Source organism: Pteropus medius, unplaced genomic scaffold, assembly GCF_902729225.1.
Source record: "Pteropus medius unplaced genomic scaffold, Ma_sr-lr_union100, whole genome shotgun sequence".
Lineage (NCBI taxonomy): Eukaryota > Metazoa > Chordata > Mammalia > Chiroptera > Pteropodidae > Pteropus > Pteropus medius.
Genome location: NW_024340698.1, coordinates 8,187,741 through 8,193,676, shown reverse-complemented (window position 1 = coordinate 8,193,676; position 5,936 = coordinate 8,187,741).

Genomic DNA, 5,936 nt, shown 5'->3' with positions numbered 1-5,936 from the left:
TTGCCTGAAGGTGTTAGAGCTGAACGAAGTTTTTTTAAATGCCTTCAGATGATTTCAAAGGAATTTTTACCCTTCCAGATATATCTTACCTACCAAGTATGGAGACCACATCCTCTTTTCAATTTACAGAAGTGCAGTATATACATAGATCAGTCTCTAATAAGAAATGCTATATATAAAGTACAGAGGGCCCAACTCAGACTGGAGACCAAAACCATTTTGTTGAGTATTAAAAATATTCTCTAATGCCTGTGGAAAGAAAAGAGCAGAGATATTGAAATTATGCCTGTGGAAAGAAAAGAGCAGAGATATTGATCAAAAATCCTGGCACCAAGGGCCAAGGTTGGCTGCTTTCATTTATGAGACCTAGAAGAGTATGTATAGGTCTAATAATACTGGGTTCAAGGGTCAGGGGATCTCGGGCTGCCTCTCCAAGGGTAAATGTATAAAGCAATTCTCTTCTAAGAATGTGGGCTGGGTATCTGTGGGTCCAGCAACAAGTGTTGAGCAAGGTTGAATCCAAAGAACTGAAAGGAAGTCAGATGTGTGAGTATTCCTAGTTGGAAAATGAACTATTGTCAATTAAATTTTAGAGCAGCCAGAAATTATTTTCTAGTTTGTCTTATCAGGAGTTCGAGGCCTTCTATGACCAACTGATGTACTGGAGGAAGCTTCTGCTATAGAAGAGAACTCCATCTGGGATAGAGTAAAGGCTTTGGAGTCAGACAGGCTTGGATGTGAAACTGAGACTCGCCACTTAGTAGTTGTGTGGTCTGGGAAATACCTCTCTGAACCCTGATTTACTTCTCAATATAATGGGAGCCAATAGAACTTAGCCATCATCATTTTTAGAAAAATGAGATGAAGCTTCTTTTAGAGACACATACACAATGAAACATTTACAAATGATGTCTGAGAATTACTTCAAAATATTACAGATTGTAGGGAAAGTGAGGACATAGATTAAACAAGATTGGCCATTAAACAAGAGTTGACAATTGCTGAAGCTGAGTAATAGAGAAGTGGGAGTCCATATACTGTTCTCTCTACTTTTGTAGAGGCTTGAATCATCTCATAATAAAATGTTTTAAATAATGAATAAGATAAAGAGATTGAGCTCTGGAGGTCTAACTAGGTAGTTAGAGGCCCCTGACTCTAACTCTGAAGTATTGGGTGAGTTAATTAAGCTTTCTGGAGTCTCAGCATATTCTTCTATAAAACATGGTAAGTAATGATTCCTGCCTCACAGGGTGGTTGTAAAGATTAAATGAGGTTATGTATGTAACAGTGTCTGAGATATAATACAATTTCAAAAATATTAACTGTTGCTATTGTCTTTATCCTTGTCATTATTATTGCTGTTATCATATGAAGAGCACAGAAGAGTACTTGGTATGCAGTAGGTGTTTAATAAGCAGTATTGATCATCATCATAATTATCATCAGCATCACCAGGAGTTGAACTCTTCACACCTAGTCAGAACATACTTTTAAGCTGAGCTCTGAATCTCACCGAATATTGGCAGTTATGAGCATTGAAATCTCCTGAGTGAATAAGTGTGTGTGTGTGTGTGTGTGTGTGTGTGTGATCCAGCTGTTAAACTATCTTAAGTTCAGAAATTTCCACTCAAAAGAACCAGCTAAGTACCTCAAGTAGAGCTGTCAAAGCCTTCCTTCACAGAGCTTCTATGAACAGGAGACAATTGCAGATTAAAGACAGTTGGAAACAGGCAGCTCTATCAGGGGGTTTTATTCATGGGGGTTTAAAGCAGGGCTCTTGGCCTTGAGAGAGGGATGCAGCTGGGAGTCACTTTCTTGATAAAGCCTTTTCTGACCTCCCCTCTTGACTTCCTGCATCACTGGGCCTAACTCACAATAAAGTGCTCAATTCAGGTTTGTCAAATGAATGGAATATAGGACAGAAATCAAGTTACTGGAAGCTGGACACTGGATCAAAGGTGATTAAATAAAAGTCTCTAGACTCAGGATGAGCATACTTCCTAAGTCTGGAGTTGGCCTAGCCGCCACTTGGGGCATGGTGCCCCAACCTATGAGAATCAAGTAGGGAATGAGAGTAGAGCTTCCCAGTATGACCTGAATGATCCATTTGTTTTCATCCCTCATGGAGGTTCTACCAATTTGAACTGTGCCCACTTGGGGTTGGCTTCATATGCTCTGTACAAACACATTCAGGGTGAAAACTTTCACCTGCTCTACTTGCTTGCTCTAATTGGTTGCTACTTGCTTTTTGGTTTTAATTGGTTGCTACTTACAGTTCATTAAAACCATTAAGATGACAATCAACTTATGTAAGGTTTTATATATAGCCTGCTAGAATCAATGCTACCTCACAAACTCCTATTCAAATTCATTTTAGAAGGCCCATGCCTAGAACAAGGAATAAAGAACGTTAGCCTGAATGAACAGTTCAAGTTCAAGTAGGGTGGCATTCAACAGCAAGTCTGAGAAGAGTGTGGGGGTCAGATTATAGAGATTTGTGCATTTAGCTGACTGAACTTCCATTGCAGATAGTAGAGAGCCCCTATCTTTCTGAGAAGGACTTCTTTCTGAGAAGGACAGTGCAGTTATCAGCTCGATGATTAAGGACATTAGCTCTCTAATTTACCTAAGCATCTTAGAATCATCTTAGAATCTCACCAAAAACGCAGAACCTCTCTTTGCACCTGCGATTCTGATTCAGAACCTCTGTAGTAGGACTCAGGGAATCTGCATCTTTAAACAAATATACCAGAGAGGAATCTGAGGCTACAAGTCCATAAATTAGGTTTTGAGACAGTTTTAGGATGATGAGTGTGGTGGTCAAGAAAGAGGCTGAGGACTGGAGAATAGTTAAGAAGGTATTGTGATCATCTAGGGAGGCAATAGAGAAATCTTAGAGTGAGAGTGCTGGTAAATAAAAAAAGCAATCTCCACCCTGCCAAGTTTCTGGGAATTTGGGGAAAACATAGTTTCAGCTGCAATGGGCACTGGGGAGTATTGGGAAACCATGATGCCTGTTAGGTCAAGCTCATTCTTGATAAATCCTATTGATATTGACTAGTCAGTACTGAGGCTCCTTACTTAACCTTTCTTTCTTCCTGTGCAGCTTTGTGAAACCTAAATCTGCTCCTTTGATCAAATTCCCGAAGTTGTCGCCATGTAATCCCAAGGCCCTTCATGGGCACATGATCCTGCTTGAGCTAGTTTGAGACCTAAGGGAAAACACTCTTGTGTTTTAATTAATTCGTGAAAAGGTTGGTTAGGAATGGCTCCAGCTGGCTGGCACAGGCCTACCAAGCTATGGTATATCACTCTCTTTTTAGACTTGACACTTCCTCTCAGGTCCTCTTAAGTCACATGAAATATAGTAGAGCACTTTTAAGTCACAAAAGCTATTAAACTTTTCTTAGTCTCAGTTAGGCATCATTAAATCTTACCAAGTTTAGTGAAGTCACAAGATTTAACCAGGCATAATGAGCATAGAATTTATACAACTTAATAAGATTTGATGAGGATTATTGGACCATATCCTGCCCTTAAGGTAACAACATCAAAATTTTAAAATTCAGATGGGATAGAAGAAAACTATTCTTTTTCCTTTACTTTTTTTTTTTTAAAGTGAAGGGAACTACCCGAATTTACAAGCATTGTGAGTCCCCTTACCTGAGGGACCTTCGTGACCATTAATCTGATAAACTAGTTTGTGCTAACTTTTAATGGGTTACTCTCCCTTCTCCCTCCTAGATGGCATATATGCATTTTAATAGAGTCTACTAGACAGTCTTATTTAATCCAGAGTGTGGGAATTCCAGGTGCCAACCTGGGTCTTTTTGAGGCAGTTGGACCTTTGGGACCCACTCAGATCTCATTGTGCAAACAGGCCCATACTCTGGCAATGCTGAGTGAAGAGATGGGTAGGAAAGGAAGGGGCAGATGGTCAGTCATATTTTGCTAAGTGCAATAAAGTACATCCCAAATCAGCCAGGGACATCAGATAATGCATCTTCGTTGCTGGAGAGAGTATCAATGACTCACTTCGTATTTTGTGGATTAGATATTTCAGAATACTTTTGGCTACATTCAAAACTCAGAAGTAAACCTTTGGATGATAGGTCTTCATACATTTAATTATGTAACATTTCTAATATATATATTATACTTTCAGAAAAGTCTTTTTAGTCACAAAAGAACATATACTACTTTTTGCTTATTTTCTTGCCAATACTTTCAACTCTTGGTTTCAAAGTCAGTCTTTAGCTATTAAAGGCATGAACATTCATCAGATATCTAGCCTTCATACTAATAACAATAATTATGACAATACTACCAAACACATATAAGGCTTACTATGTGTCAGGCACTGTTCTAAGTGCTTTACAAACATGAACCCATTTAATTTACACAACAATCCTCTGAAGTTGGAGCTATTATTTTCTCCATTTACAGGTGAGGAAACTGAGACATAGAGAGGTTAGTGACTTCCCCAAGGTCATAAAGCTAGTAAGTGATAGGGCTGGGATTCAAACCTAATCAGTATGGATCCAGGGCCTACACTCTTAACCTATAACATCAGCAGTACTCAGTTGTGGGGCTTAGGGTAAGCCATCCATTATATTCCAGTTTTAGAAAGAAAATCACGATATACTGTTGATCTTTTTTTTTTAAAAAAAAGAAGGGAATTGAGTAACAATGACAACATGTTTCCATTTTTGCTATCAATATTATGAGAGAGAGAGAGAGAGAGAAGAATGTGAACAAGTACAAGACAGAGACAGAGAGGACTGAAAGAAATCACATAATTACAGTAGTTATTATTTGGAGGGAGTGAGAGTTGTGTAGCTAATTTCATTTTTTACTTTACATACTTCTATATTGTTTTAATTTTTATGACCATGAGATCAAATACACAGAAGTATACTCTCTGATACAGTATTTAGTTTAGATTTCTATAATCCTGAGAGAAAAGATCAGATTCTTCCCTATTCTCAAGCCTAATGCTGTGACTTTCATGTAGTAGGTATTCAATAAATGTTGTTTCTGTTGTGTTAATGGGAAGTACGCTGTTTTGCTTGAATCACACCTCTTTATTCTCTCAGATTCTGGGATCATTATAAACTCTAACAAGACTTCACTATTTAGGAAATTTTGATTGGCTAACTCAAGGGTTGACCAATTTTTTTTCTTTCAAGGGCAAGAAAATAAATATTTTAAGCTTTTCAGGTCATAAGATCTCTGTTGCGACTACTTCTGCCTCTGTAGTGTGAGAACAGGCAGAGGAAATGTAAAGAATGTGCTTGACTGAGTTCCAAAAATATTTTATTTACAAAAGCAGGTGGAGGGCAGCTGCATTTGGCCATTTCCATAGTTTTTAGACCCCTGCTCTAGCTGCTCAGAACAGTTTTTTGCATTGAGAAACAGTGGATTTGCTTTGTTTTCAAGATACTATTTTCTGGTAGTTCTGAGGATTTTAAACATTTCTGAAGATCTGTTTGATGTGTTATAAATTTACTTCAGAATTTTTAAGGTATTGATCTATTACTATTATTGTGATATTTAAAACTGTCAGGTCGCTTCATTCTTGCCATCTGAGAAATTAGGATTGCCTTATTCCACAATCTCATGGGGTTACATTTGGACTTGGCAGACACTGTGTTTTGTTAGATTTTTGACAAATACCTAAGTTTTGTTTGTTTGCATAGTTTAATCTTTAGTGAAGCTAGAAGATAGAAGGAACTCTTCCTTAAAACAGGGCAAGAAAGCTGTGGGTTGCACATCCCCTCCCTGGACTACCCCGTGGTCTCTTCTGTGTCTCAGGCATGGGGAGATTGTAGTTGTCTCGAGCCTGTCATGTGATTTTATGCTTCTTTTCATCCCCCTTACCATGGAAGGAAATCATCTCACCAAGTGTGGCAGATTTTGTAGACCTCCCCGCACCC